This window comes from Ciona intestinalis, unplaced genomic scaffold (assembly GCF_000224145.3).
Source record: "Ciona intestinalis unplaced genomic scaffold, KH HT000075.2, whole genome shotgun sequence".
Classification (NCBI taxonomy): domain Eukaryota; kingdom Metazoa; phylum Chordata; class Ascidiacea; order Phlebobranchia; family Cionidae; genus Ciona; species Ciona intestinalis.
Genome location: NW_004190397.2, coordinates 458,881 through 474,402, shown reverse-complemented (window position 1 = coordinate 474,402; position 15,522 = coordinate 458,881). Strand labels below are relative to the sequence as shown.

The window sequence follows — 15,522 nt, the reverse complement described above, 5'->3', positions numbered from 1 at the left end:
CACCCCACTGTATGTTTTACTCTTAAAAGCTGTCTAAAAAAATTAGCAAATTTTAAAATATATTTGAACTGCCTAAAAACTGGCAAAAAAAACTGTAAAATGTAACTCAACATCAGATGTATATAAATTACTAATAAACTTTCTATTTTGAAAAATACATAACACGAACCGCCGCACGTTATAGACATATATACGGCATCGTAATGGTTGAGGGTATGTGACGGCATTACAGTTCCTTCATATTGTACATTGCTTGAAATGTATGGGCAATGACGTACGTTTGTATCCGCTGATTTATTGTGTATTGATAAAACGCAATAGTAACTATATGTATAGTACTGTATTGCTCAATGCGAAAATACGACGATTATCGATGTATGTGTTCCGATTTTAAACCTTTTTAGGTTAGGTATATATAGTAGGCTTGGGGAAGACGGGACATCTTTAGCACATAATATCCAAATATTCTGATCGTGTTTTAAACAATTAACAACGGTCTATGGGAGTCGCGAAGATACGGTTTTATAATTCTTTAATTTTTCTTTGTTTTTTCGAAATGGGACAAGAAAATAGAATAATAAGATGTCCCATCTCTTCCCACCCTACTATATAGTTAGTTGGGGTAAGATGGGATATTTTATCCTCTTTTCTCGTCCCATTTGGTAGTAAACATTCAATACTTACGAAATTATAACCGTAGTCTCGCAACCATAGCGTTTTTTATTTGTTTAAAACACATCAATATGAGATTTAGTTGCAAACGGTATCCCATCTTACCCCACGCTACTATGTTTTACAATTCCACACAACAAATACAACGAATAACTCATAAATTATTTCTAATACGATAAACAAGTTATTCGCTACTGCGCATGCGTACCTTTGGGAACTAAAAACAAATTAAAATACCATGTGGTAAAATAATATCAAATGCGGTCAAATGAAATTTGAACCCTTAATTATGGTTTTGTAATAAACCGTTACCGCACAGTCTTGAAAAACAACTCAAATACTTAACCCGTCATTTTGATGTTTCTGACTTTTTAGTATAACTAGACTAAGAAATGCATTTAAATCCTGAAATATAAAACAGCTACTATGCTTAACGTTTGATACAGTTTGTTTTGCGCCTGGAAACACTAGAAAATGATCGTAGTTTAGTCTGGAATCACTGTTTTTTGCATCACTGCTTTATTAAAAGTCGATAGTTTTACTTGTTTTTGCACGTCGTTTCAGATTTAGTATTCGCAGTCTCAAAATATAAGTACGTTTTACACATAAAACTGCGCTATTTTACGAAACTTAATAAATGACTGACTGGAAAACACTGTTTTTTTATTGTTTTTTTTTTTTACTAACAAAAAACACTATTTTTCGACCAAAAACATTGTTTTCCACCAAAACACTATTTCAAGCTGTTTTTCTATCAAAAACACTGATTTTCAATCTAGTTTTCACCAAAAATGCCTGTTTTTCATTTTGTTTTTCACCCGAAAAGCAATTTACACAAAAAAACAATGTTTTTGACCGGCCTCGTCTGCAGACTGTCAGCCATTAACTCGAATGCCGCAAACATTTAGTACAATAGGACTTAACCACAGATCAAGTGCACGAGGAATGCTTAGGTTACAGAAGATACTCGCAAGAGACCACTTATAGGCATTTCTGTTCAATTTCTACTTGGCAAAATCTAAGTCCCTTGTTTTTAGCTCGCAAAGACGAAACCACATGTCAACTTAACTAGCATAGCATAATACTGTGGTGTAGATGGATACCGTTAGCATATAATAACCCATAATTTCCTAATCGTGTTTTGAAAAGTTAACAACGCTATTTTATAAGTCGTGAGATACAGTTATATAATTTCGTAAATATTTTTGTTCAACAGTTTAAAAGATAAAATAAAAATAAACCAAATTTCTTCAAAGAATATATTTATATAGTAGGGTGGGGGAAGTTGGGACACCTTTTCATTCTATTTCCTCGTACACTTTGATAGTAAACAAAGAAATTTCAAAGAATTATAAAACCGTATCCTCACGACCCCTATAAATCGTTGTTAATTGTTAAAAACAGGATTAGGATATTTGGATATTATGTGCTAAAGGTGTTCCATCTTTCCCCGCCCTGTCATAAAATTATAAATAGGACATGACAATTTATTAAAGTCTAAGACACGAAAACAATTAAAACGCTTCGCCTAAAAAAATATTCAGCAGTTTCGGTTTAACGAATAATATCAATTGTGTTGTGTTGCTCTGTAGTCCGGTATATAATTATAGAATGTTTAAGTACTATATACTCAATACAAAATATACGGCTAAGTAAACCGACAGAGGATATAGCACATCTGAAGTGTTAAAGCAATTTGCATATATTACTTATGTTGTTATTCAACATGCCGCAAAACAAACATTCGAATATTTAATTCCAATCGAAATGTACGTGTGCATCTATTTTGAGGGCGTCTAATGAGAAAAAGGTCCCGTTTTCCAGTAAACAATTATATGATACGTGACTTCGTAGGCGTTTATATTGGGAAAATACATAATAACTGTTTTTTATAGAGTTTCTCTACATTTTCTACGTAATCGGCTAAATTGTGCCGCGATTTTTACTAATTTACAAGTTTTTTGCTAAATTGTGCAGCGATTTTTAACAATTTACAAAATTTATGAAAAATATCGACAGAAGTATTTTGTAAACTATAGTTTCGTGAGGTAAGATGGGATACTGTTGGCACCTAAATCCCATATTTCCTAATCGCATTTTAACAATTAACAACTCTCTTTCAGAGTTGTGCATATAATAAGGTGGGGGGAGAAAGGGCACTTTTTTATTGAATTTTCTCGTCACATTTGGTGGTAAACAAAGAATATTTAAAGAATTATAAAACCGTATCTTTACAATTCCCATAGACCGTTGTTAGTTGTTTAAAACACGATCAAGATATTTGGATATTATGTGCGAAAGGTGTCCCATCTTCTCCCATCAGTATACTTTTACAAAGACAGCAAAACGGAAATTCAGGTTTTGTTAACAGAAACACAAACAAAAAGAAAAAAGTGACTGATCGTGTATGTTGTGGCATTTCCGTCTTGCTTAAACCATACACAATTTTCGCCTATAACACATAAACATAATAATACCAAAACAGCAATATTTTGCGGCGCTTGCTACCAGGCTTAATACAACTCCTGAAGTCACTTTACTTTTTAACAGAGAGCAATTTAAACCTAATAGCAGTGCGGGGTAAAATGGAACATATTCTTTGTTTACTACCAAAACGGATGAGAAAGTAGAATAAAAAGGCGTCCTGTTTCGCCACCCTACTATACAGTCTAGTGCAAAACTTGGATCTAGTGTTCTTTCTAACAAATTCTTTGTTTATTACCAAATTGGACGAGAAAATAGAATGAATAGGTGTCCTGTCTTCCCCGCCCTACTGTATAGAATAATGCAAACTGTAATCTAGTTTTTGTTCTAAATGCCAACCTTTACAACATGAACGTTTACAGAGAAGTAAACCTGATAAAGTTAAGGTAAATATTTACTTTTCGTTCATCAAGTGGTTAACCGTACTTGGCGGACCGGTTTGAGCATTAGTGCTGATATGTACAACCTAAATTCACCTTAACTAACTCTAAGACACTATTTTAAAGTACTGTAGGGTAAAGCATCTAAAACCAATACTTTCCGATCGTGTTTTAACAGTTAACAACGCCCTTTTTAAGAGTCGCGAGAATACGGTTATAAAAAATTGTAAGTATGTTTGTTTGTTTACTACTAAATGGGACTATAAACGAGTACGAAAACATAGTCTATCTTATCTCACCCAACTATATAGCTTAAAATCAAATTTTAAACAATACTGTTTTATTACATTTTTACCAAAAAAATTAAAAAACTTTGAAGATATAGATAAAACGACTCCCAAAGCAATTCTTATAGATAAAAGATTACAAAATTAAGTTCACTGTTTAATTTAATCGTACCAAAAACTTAACAAAAAAAACGCAAAATTGCCAATTCTTAGGTCATTAATTAAAAGTTAACCAATTTTCCAAAGTATTTTAGCAAAAAAAAAAAAATAAAATAAAAAAAAACAAACAACAAAGTATGCGTTTCTACTCAATACACTATTAACTATATACACCTCGTGAAAGCAGAACAAATTCAAATCTGCAGCTTTCTCTGCAAACAAGAGACTGTCTGTACTCCGGCAGACGAGCGTCTTGAAAATCTCCTTTTATAACCGCAGGGAATTTGGAGCAAAACCCAAACGCCGACCGCGAGTCTATTAGCGCTTTTGCATTTTCTCTCAGACCACTACAGCACCCTCGGATTTCGAAATGAATTTAGTTTCGGTCAGCTTATGGTCTATACCGTGACGTCATGATATATTTGACTAATGTGATGACACGTACGTCACGTGATGACGCCTTAAAAGGAAAGGACTCTGCGGTGATAGGACACCGTTAGATCTAAATTGAATCTATGCCAAATCGAATTTCGAACGCAGGCCAGACAGTGCGTCTGGCAGGTCACTAACATATGTCCCGCAAAATGCTACGTGTGTTCTTATATTGGAAGGCGTTTTTAAATGCCACAATAAACCTAAGTTTTCCAAGCAAATATATATATAGAAGGGTGGGGGAAAATGGGTCACGTTTTCATTCTATTTTCTCGTTCAATTTGGTAGTAAACAAAGAACATTAAAAGAATTGAAAAACCGTATACTCACGACTTTCATAGACCGTTGTAAAGTGTTTCAAACACGATCAGGATATTTGGATATTATGTGCTAAAGGTGTCCCATCTCCCCCCACAGTACTATATACTAATTACACACAAATACATGTTGATTGCATAAATTGAATAATAAACCGGATATTGTTTTTCCATTACATACCCTGAAATAGTTGCTTTAATGGGCACGATTAAGAACGGAAATTAGGTTTAAAAATAGAAACAGCTTCGTGCTTTGTAATTATTAATACAATGCTGGTTTCGCGCTTACAAAACTTAAGCTATATTATAACGCGCGTTAGCTATTGGTGATCATTCTGCGGGTAAATTTTTTATTGTTTATAGCACGCGCTAGTTGAATTACATACTGCGTTTTGGGCCGTAATTATTATAAACACACAATACTAGCGATTTAAATTAGTCTAATACTGTTTCCAAGTGCTAAAAACCACATTGTAAATATAATACACATCAGTTTTCTATTTCAAGTGTTTTTCGTAGATAACGAATAACAAATTCGGGTATTTTTAACCGCGTGCGTGCTTTTTGTTTTTTATTTTCCATCTTTTTTCTGCTAGTTTGCGGTTTCAAACCGCCAAATTATGACTGTAAAACACACTCTTAGTCATAGCCGCAGTTTATGTGTAACTTAACCCGCCCAAAAGGTCGCCTCACCAAATCGGAACTAATGAGTGGCTTATTTGTTTGGATAAGGTAGATAAATAACCCTTTACCAGAACCTGGTTTAAACTATTACTCATAATTTCATTGTTATAGTTATCCAAAACAAACAGATACGAATTCGGTATGCAGAAAAAGCAAATAAATCAGTGCATGCCACTGGCCCTACCGTGTTATTGCATGTCATTGTGTAATACACACAAACAGTATAAATTACATAATATAGTTCTGTGGGGTAAGATGGGGCACCTTTAACACATATTATCAAAATATCCTGATCGTGTTTTAAACAATTAACAACGGTCTATGGCAGTCGTGAGTATACGGTTTCAAAATTCTTCGAATGTTCTTTGTTTACTACTAAATAAGACGAGAAAATGGAACAAAAATGTGTCCCATCCCACCTCACCCCTTAGACCGTTGTTAATTGTTTAAAACACGATCAGAATATTTGGATATTATGTGCTAAATATGTCCCATCCTTCCCCACAGTACTATATAAATACCATAATTCTAAAACACGGTTTCTTAAAACGTAAACCCATACACAAATCTGCGTCACACATTCAAGCGCAATATAATACGACAAAAAAAGCAAATACCGAACGCTAGTTATATTACACTGCAAAATAAGCATTGTTTGTACTTTCCAAACAGTAGGATAGCCTTACAGTAGGACAATGCCTAATTTGACGTACTGTATGCAGTTATGTCTCGCAAAACTATTAGCAACTCGACGAAAGAGATGTTCTGAACTGTAAACATTCATTTTCATTATACTGTTTTCTAGTTCTATAAAACTCCAGTACTAAGCCTAGCATTTTAAGCAAGAAACTAATTAGTTTATTCTGCTGGCCTGCCAAAACAGCAGCGCCGGAGGTGTCAAAACACACAGCTAGCTCTAAGGTAAATCCTAATCTGTATTGATAAATACTTGTGAACAGGTTCAACATTTTCTGTGCTGTAGGCTGAATCAAAACTCTTTTTTCGCGGACCCGGACGTGTTTACAACGTCATATTTAAAGAGAAAGGGAGGAGACGAGAGAGAGCGAGAGAGAGAGAGAAGGCGAGAATGGCTTTTAAATCAGGCAAAGTACTTTTCAAGCACGAAGCTCAAAACTAAACCATAGACAGTTTTTAAGTACCCGTTCAATACAATAGACACAATTTTAGTGGTCCAAAATGCTACCTTTTATCGATTGATCCGGCTGTAGGGTTTTTGACAAGTTTATTTTGCTCAAGTGGAATTGGAATTCTAGCTCTATCATAAAGTACATGTTCTCTAAAATGCAACAAAAACAACAAAATCTAAATTTAATCGCAGGCCGTTAGGAGAACGTCCTACAGACGTTTAGTAAATCGGGTCCTACGTCTAACGGCTGTTTCCCATTTGTATAAATTGCTTCTGACTTGAATGACAGTAGCTTTTCCATTAAGGGAAATAGGGCTATGAATGAACAGGCAGAACATTCAATGGAATTTCCGCTGAACGTCCTAACAGCTTATCACTATTAGAAAAAACAGAAGTGGCGTGATACTGCATTGCCCTAACAATAGTGGGGAATGGGTACACTTTCGGTTTGCTTTAAAAATTAAAATATATTGTGGTAAAATAGTTCATGTTTTCATTCTTTTTTATCTTTCCATTTGGTAGTAAATGAAGAATATTTACAGAAATATACAACCGTGGCCAACGAACTCTAAAATAGCGTTGAAAAACACAATCAGGAAATTTGGGATACAAATGCTAACGGGTGGGGGAATATGGGACACCTTCTCGTTCCATTTTCTCGACCCACTTGGCAGTAACCAGAAAAAAATTAAAGAATTATAAAACCGTATTTTCACGACTCCCATATACAAATGGGACAAGAAAATAGAACAAAAAAGTGTCCCATCCCACCCCACTCCCTTAGACCGTTGTTAATTGTTTAAAACACGATCACGATATTTGGATATTAAATGTCCCATCTTCCCCTACCCAACTATATACACCAGCTTTTGCTGGCTATTGCCACACGCTTGATTTTGAAGTCTGTAATTTCCAGCAGCGTTCAAAATATCGAGAGTAAAATTTCGCTTGCGGCTTTAGTGGCCTGGTACAGCACGAACGCGCAGTGTTTTTTATCCTCACAACGACTGGTGCATGTTCTGTGACGTAGGGGCATTTTGTTGCTTTACATAACTGACAAGGCGTGACAAGCTGTGTAAACAGGTTGTTAAAACGTTCCGTCAGATACAGTGCATGTACCACTGAAATGAAATATAGGAACGAACTTGCAAACGCTAAACCTATATAGCTACCGTATAGTGCTGTGGGGAAATATGGGATAGCTTCAGCGCAAAATATCCCATATTTCCGAATCGTGTTTTTAACAATTAACAACACTCTTTTAAAGTCGTGAGGCTACGTTTAAATATTTCTTTGAATATTCTTTATCTACTATCAAATGAGACGAAAATAAAACAAAAATATAAACCATTTTACCGTAACCCACAAATTTCGTAAAAATGCGATTTTTTCCAATTTAAAAATTATTTTGATTTTTTTATGAAAATCGCCTTCGGTCACGTGAAGTTAAAAGTAGCGGTCACGGCCAGGTAATTCCCGCTGTTCTAATATAACTCGGTTCCAGCTCCTATTTAATCCGAAAAGATCGAAGTGCTATAATTACAATAATAACCGAGAGCACCAATAAACACATGTCTAATTAGACGTTGCAAAACACGCGTTCCAAAGAACGTCATTTATTTATTTGAATTACTGTTTTGTGCTCACATTATAAGCTTGTACAACTTTTGCAATAACAAAATACGCTTTACTTTTTAACTGAGTATTTTTTTGCTTGTTTAGATTTGAAAAACGGGTATACTTTTTGCCATTTTTAAACTAGTTTTTAGAATTGGGGTTTAGAATTTTTTTTTTTTTTTTTTAAAACGTATTGTCTATCGATCACTATAATACAACCAAACGTACAATAAGTTTCCAAATACTGAAATGCAGCACTTACAATAAAATACCTAACTTGGTATAACTATAGTCTTTAGCTACTGATTAAACTCATATAGTGGGAGGGAGGAAGATGGGACACCTTTTCATTCTAATTTCTTGTCCAATTTAGCAGTAAACAAAGAACATTTAAAGAGTTATAAAACCGTATCCTCACGACCCCCATAGACCGTCGATAATTGTTTAAAACACCCATATTTGGATATTATGTGCTAAAGGTGTTCCATCTTCCCCCACCCTACTATAACTACAGCCTTTAGCTATACTAGTGTTTTAACTTACATTTTACAATTTTACACCGCTGCTAAATTGTCTAAAATTATTATTTGGTGAAACTTTTTCAAAATATGATCTCTTTTGTGCATTTCAACGCTTAATTTACGTAGCCCTGTCTTTACTAGCAGCTTCAAATCGTAATATAAAGCATTTCACATCCTATTAACAATATATATATTACAGGGGGGGGGGATTTTAGCACATAAAATCCAAACATCCTGATCGTGTTTTATACAATTAACAACGGTCTATGAGATTCTTAAAAATACGATTTTAGAATTCTTTGATTATTTTTATTTCCTACCAAATGGGACGAGAACTTAGTATAAAAAGTTTCCCGTCTCCCCCCACCCTACTATACATACGCGGTATAGGAAAATAATGAACGACGCTCTATACCAGTTAAACTATTTCAAATTCTCAGAAACATTACATACATTATGTATTACCACTTAAACGTTTTTTCCAGGTAGTACTATCTTTCATTTCGCTATTTACTGTATAACATGCCAATGGCTTATTACTGTATAAAAGCATGGCTTTCATATAGTCCATTTCTCCAGACTGTTTTCAATACCTGACCGGCAAAGCGTTTCAATAGCGGATAAAGTACGTATCTAAGACATAGGATCACAACATAATATAAACAAGTATTCTGAATAGCATCCTGTTTTCAAGTCTGGACAAAAATAGACGAGCTACTCTGCCCTGCGACCTGGTCCGTAATCCAATACCTCATTCTAGAGATGGAATTCCGTAACCATTTGTACTGTGACGCTAGAATAACGATTTCGTTAGGCGGAAGCACTTATTAAGGAATGCGCGCGAACGTCAGGCGGTGTGCTGTACTGACGCATGAAGGCGTATTTTTAGCGCCCAAAACTGTGTATCTTGTCAAAGAAATACAGCACGTAGGCTCTGTCCTTAATGAAGATTCGATTTAACAGTTGTAATATACAGCCGTGAAAATCGATATATTATCCTACGTCATCAGACTGCGTCATTTTGCGCCACTGGGAACTAATATATGCCCGGTTTTAAATTATATGATTCGAAAACATTGATTTTTTTAAAATTAGTTTAACCTCGAGTAAATTTCTCCTGTTTTTTTTGTTACGTCATAATGCGGAATTGCGTCACAATTAGCAATAAGCCTAAACACACGAGGTGAAAAATATAAGGTAACATATTTAATTTGGTAAAACAACAGGACACCCTTAGCACATAATATCTAAATATCCTGATCATATTTTAAACAATTAACAACGGTCTATGGGAGTCGTGAGGATACGGTTTTATAATTCCTTGAATGTTCTTTGTTTACTGCCAAATGGGACGAGAAAACAGATTGAAACGGTGTACCATCGTCCCAACCCTACTATGTAAAAAGCTAGCAAAATTAGCTATTACATTTGGCGTCAATGATTAATATTCAGTTAAAATAAAAGAGATGTTTTAAAAGTGTTGTGGGGTGAGGTAAGATGAACCATGCTTCAATGTTTTCTCGTCCCATTTGGTAGCAAACATAGAACATTTACTGAATCATATACCTGTACCCTCACGGCTCTAAAAGGGCGTTGTTAATTGTTTGAAACACGACCAAACACGGCCTACTAGAGATATCTCTAGTAGGCCGTGGATCAGAAAGTATAGGATTTTGTTTAACAGTATTCCATCTTACCCCACCCTACTACAGCGTCTGTGTTTTTCTATGAGTGCAGTTTAAAGTTGTTTTGCCCAATTGCACAATTGAATCTTCTAGATCTGTTTGCAAATTAAATTAAAATAGAGAAATTTTACAATTTCATACAACATGTGCTAATTTTGTTCATAAAGCATTATTAATTGGTCTTATTTACACGACGCACAGTTATTAAAAATGTATATTGTACATTTTATAACACTGTGAGGTAAGATGGGACACCTTTTCGTTTAGTTTTCTCTTTCCATTTGGTAGTAAACAAAGAACATTCAATGACTTATGAAACCGTATCCTCACGACTTCCACAGACCGTTGTTAATTGTTTAAAACATGATCAGGCTATTTAGATATTATATGCTAAAAGTGTCCCGTCTTCCCCCACCCTACTATATATATATATATTTATTTATTTACTACCTAATGACCCAATGAGGCGAGAAAAAAGAATGAAAACATGTCTCATATTCCCCCACTCTTATACTATATATGTTTTTCATAATTCCTAGAATAATATGATACGCCGCAGTGACGGCTGTAAACAGAATATGTAACTTAATATGCATTGCAATTAATTTAATAGTCATCGTGCATATTTATATAAGGTGGGGGAAGACGGGAGACACCTTTAGCACATAATATCCAAATATCCTGATCGTATTTTAAACAATTAACAACGGTCTATGAAAGTCGTGATAATACGGTTTTATTTTTCTTTAAATGTTCTTTGTTTACTAGAAAATGGGACAAGAAAATAGAATGAAAATATGTCCCATCTTTCCCCACCCTACTATATATATACTTTTTACTGTATGAGTAAGCGCCATTTCAAATTCAAGTATTATATGCGATATAATAGGCAAAGGTTATAAGGGCATACGTTGTCTAATTTTGAGGTCACGCACGTTAACTTAGTAACGTTATAAATTATGCATGTGATTTCTGTGGTGCTGAAAACAAAACAAAAATTCCAGTCGCTTTTTTGAATAACAGCTTACAAATAAAACGTAGTCTGTTGTGAAGCCATTTGAAGATTAAAGAGTTTTTGGTGATGTGGCATTTATTTTGTTTTATAGGTGGCTAAAGGAAGATGGGACACATTTTCATTCTATTTTCTAGTTCAATTTGTAATTTTGAAATCGTATCCTTACAAGCCCCATAGGTTATTGTTTAAAAACACGATCAGAAAGATAGGATTTATAAGCGCTAACAGTATCCCATCTTACCACGCAACAATGCTATAGGTAAAAAGGTTAAACACCGCTGGTCTTGTAGAATTAGGTAAAGCTGTAAAGCTCACCGCATGTACCTATAAGTCCATATAGAATACAAAGTGAAAATTTCCAAAGATATAAATAGATTAAACAACCCGATTGCCTGCAACTGTTTTTGTTGTTTGCGCAGTTGAAAAAAAATTGATTACGTAGAAGGTTTTGTTACAAAAACTACACAATTCGTTATACTCTAAAATTAGAATCGTTTAACCGTAAAGTTTAGATTTAATGTTTTGTTGTTGATTTTAGGGACCGGGTTCGAAACTCGATGCTGCCACCATAATGGACGTGTACGTTCTTGGGCAAGACATTTAACGGTTAGTACTAAAACTTAGTGGCCACTAATGGGTTGTCAAGTGCCAGTCACAAGTTAAAAAAACTGAAAAAAACAATCACCCACAAAGTTACATACGTGATAACTCGTAAGCTGGCTCGAGGTGTATGAAACAAAACACCCGTGTTATAACGACTCTCGTTGCCCACCACACAAGGGTATATCAAGTTTTATCCATTTATTCATACATATTAATACCTAAAACGCAATACATACGTGGTAACTCGTAAGCGGACGCAAGGTGTATGAAACAAAACCTATGTCATAACTTGTTAAATTACTCAACAACACGAATTATATACCGACCAAAAAAGCGAAAACGGGTTCAAAATATCGATTAGACTTTTTTATAATGCTTGTCTGCACAATATCAACCTAACTGTCTAATATTGATATTATTTCGATAAAAACTGTCAGACCAGTCAAAACTGGTATACGCTGGATTAAATTATTTGAATTTAAATTTAATGTCAAATTTAAGTTATAACAGAAACGTTACAGTAAATATGATTTCTGTTAAAAAAACATAATTTCCGTTTACAAATACATATAGTAAGGTGGGGGGAGATGGGACACCTTTCCATTCTATTTTCTCGTCCAATTTGGTAGTAAACTAAGAAAATGCAAAGAATTATAAAACCGTATCCTCACGACTCAAATAAACCGCTGTTAATTGTTTAATACACGAAATTTTGGTCGAATAAAAAAGCAAGAATGAATGAATGTAACTTACTTTACCCTCCCGTGTTTGGGAAACAACAGTCGTTATAACACGGGTGTTCTGATATTTCACCACAATCGTTATTTCTCAGTTGGCTTCATATTTCAGCGAACGTAATCCCTCTGAGGCTGTTTACCAAGTACGGCGCGTTTTCAAACCGAAAACATTTTTACTTTCAAAAACAACAACAACTACGATGGGAATTCTTAAAGGACCATATGCCAATGCAAGATAAAAATCTGTGCATTGATAGATACAGTAGGAAGAGGGAAGATGGGACACCTTCGGCGCATAATATCCGGATATCCTGATCGTGTTTTAAACAGTTAACAACGGTCTATAGGAGTCTTGAGCATATAGTTTTATAATTCTTTAAAAGTTCCTTGTTTACTACCACATTGGACGAGAAAATAGAGTTAAAATGTGTCCCAACTTCTCCCACCCTACTATATGCTTAAATGTTGTCTAAAGGTATATTCTGTACGCAAAAAAAGCGTTTCAACAAGTTTAAGATAGTGCTGTGTTTCACTAAACACTTTTCTGAATTTTTTTTCTCGTTTTTTTTTGCTATAGAGAGGTTCGCACAAATATACCCTCCTAATTCAAGCTTTATTATATCCCGTATGCTGAAAGCTATAATAAAAAGTTACGTTTAAACTAAAAGACCATCTATTAAGAGCTTTTTTGAAAATTAAACAACAAAAAAATACCTTCTTACAAAATGCACAAGCTATATGCGGATAAGAGAACAGGCGCAACTAATTTTTGCTTTAGTTTTACGTGGGTCAGTTCTATTTTTGCGTAGGTAATTATTTTGACGTCACGTTTTGCGTCATTCCAATCGACCTTACGTAACCACCGCCGTTAATTATACATGCGCGGATATAGTACGGTGCCGTAGGACAGTGATGTTGCCGCTAACCTAGAGGTTATAAGTTCAAGGCTCGTCGCTGCTACTGTTGTGGGTATATGTGTCCTTGGGCAAAACACTTAACATAAACTGTTCCAACCCAGTGGTTACCAATGGGTTGTCTAAATTGTCAGCCACAGCACATAAAAAACAAAACACCCACAAAGTAACATACTTGGTAACTCGTAAGCTGGCATGAGGTTTATGAAACAAAACACTCGTGATGTAACTACTGTCGTTTTCCAGCCACGAAGGTAAAGCAAGTTAAAGTCTTACTTATCGCCGCTAGAGGCGCTCAAGATTCCCAACAACTCAAATTACAAACTCCCCTCAATTAATTATTTATGTGAAATCTCAAAATACTGCGAATGCAAGTAACCCTATACGTATATGCGTGGTTTTAACAACACCGAATGACGTTTATTTACTTAGACGGTCATGGGTTCGCTAATTCTCTGTTTATTAGAGTAAAGGGCAGACCTCATGCTCTCTGTCGGTCACAGGTTACAGAACAAGTTGTCCCATCTTATCCCATAGTAATATATCACTAAAACAATTTAGTATTCAACTTTAGGCAAATGGTTTCCTAAAATCTACCGCGTTGATATTTAAATAATGGATTCGAAACGTAAAAGTATATGCGTCATGTACCATCTGTAACATTTTATGAATGACTTACGTTTTGTGGCGACTCAGTGTTCTTGCTCATCGGCTGTTTATTTGGCTGGCTAACTTGACATTCAATTTGTGGTTAAAAACTGTTCGGTCTTTTTGGTATCTGGATACTTTTAGGTTAAGTCTTACGTGATAGTCTATTCTCTATAGCAATTAGTGGGGTAAGAGAAAACGGGACACGTTTTTAGCACATTATATCCAAATATCCTGATCGTGTTTTATACAATTAACAACGGTCTATGGGAGTAGTGAGAATGTGATTTTATAATTCTTAGAATTTTCTTTGATTACTACAAAATGGGACGAGAAAATAGAATGAAAAGGTGACCCGTCCCCCCACCCCACTATATACTGTATATAGTTCACAAAGTACAGGTTACAAAGGCTATATAAATGCAGTGTGACTGCCTGATTTTGCTGCCTATATTGTATACAACTTGTATTACGAAGCAGGTCTTCCTACATTTTAAAACACAACTGTGCTGGCGAACAATGTACTTTATGTACAATGAAGCAATCAGTGAAAAAGCGCTCGGCAAAATGCACACACGCCGCTGGCCTAATAGTACACAAGGCAACGATAAGTCAGATAACGGCAACTGTTTAGCTGCCTAAATACACACAAAAAAAAGAAAAAAAATCCAGCACAATATTCCTACAAAGTAACACATATTCATAAGCGAACATAAGAATCAATATAACGCCCGTGTTATAACTACTGTCGTTGCGTGGCCACGCGTGGATAATTAAGTTACATATTCATTCATTCATTTGATTCGCAGATCAGAAGCTACGGGTTCAGGCGCAACGCTGGTATCTAAACTGCTTTTCAAATTGTTGGCCATTTAATTCGACAATTTTATCTACCATAAGTTATACACGGTTGCGGTTAGCGCGACCACCTCTAACCCAGAGGTAATAAGTTCAAGGCTTGTCGCTGCTACTATTGCTGGCGTGTGTGTCCTTCGGCAAGACACTTAACAGCAAATGCTCCCAACCCAGTGGTTACTAATGGGTCGTCCAAATTACCGGCAATACATAAATAAAACACAAAACAACTAAGTTTTATCTATTTTTTCAGTAGCTTTCTGTATGTGGCGGACAATTTTAGACAACCCATTAGTGACCACTGGCTTGAATTAATGAATGAATGTAACTTACTTTATCCTCGCGTGGCCGGAAAACGTTATCAC

General features: G+C 35.1%; 1 long non-coding RNA gene across 1 annotated transcript in view; it reads right to left on the bottom strand.

Annotated features, from left to right (window-relative positions):
• The window catches only part of LOC113475008, a 21,514-nt gene extending 6,970 nt beyond the window's left edge, over positions 1-14,544 (bottom strand). The window contains exons 1-2 of the long non-coding RNA XR_003396746.1: positions 14,334-14,544; positions 10,398-10,480 (exon numbers count right to left, since the gene is read on the bottom strand). This is a non-coding gene — a long non-coding RNA (uncharacterized LOC113475008). The remainder of the gene's footprint in view (positions 1-10,397; positions 10,481-14,333) is intronic.
• Between the last annotated feature and the right edge of the window lie 978 nt (positions 14,545-15,522).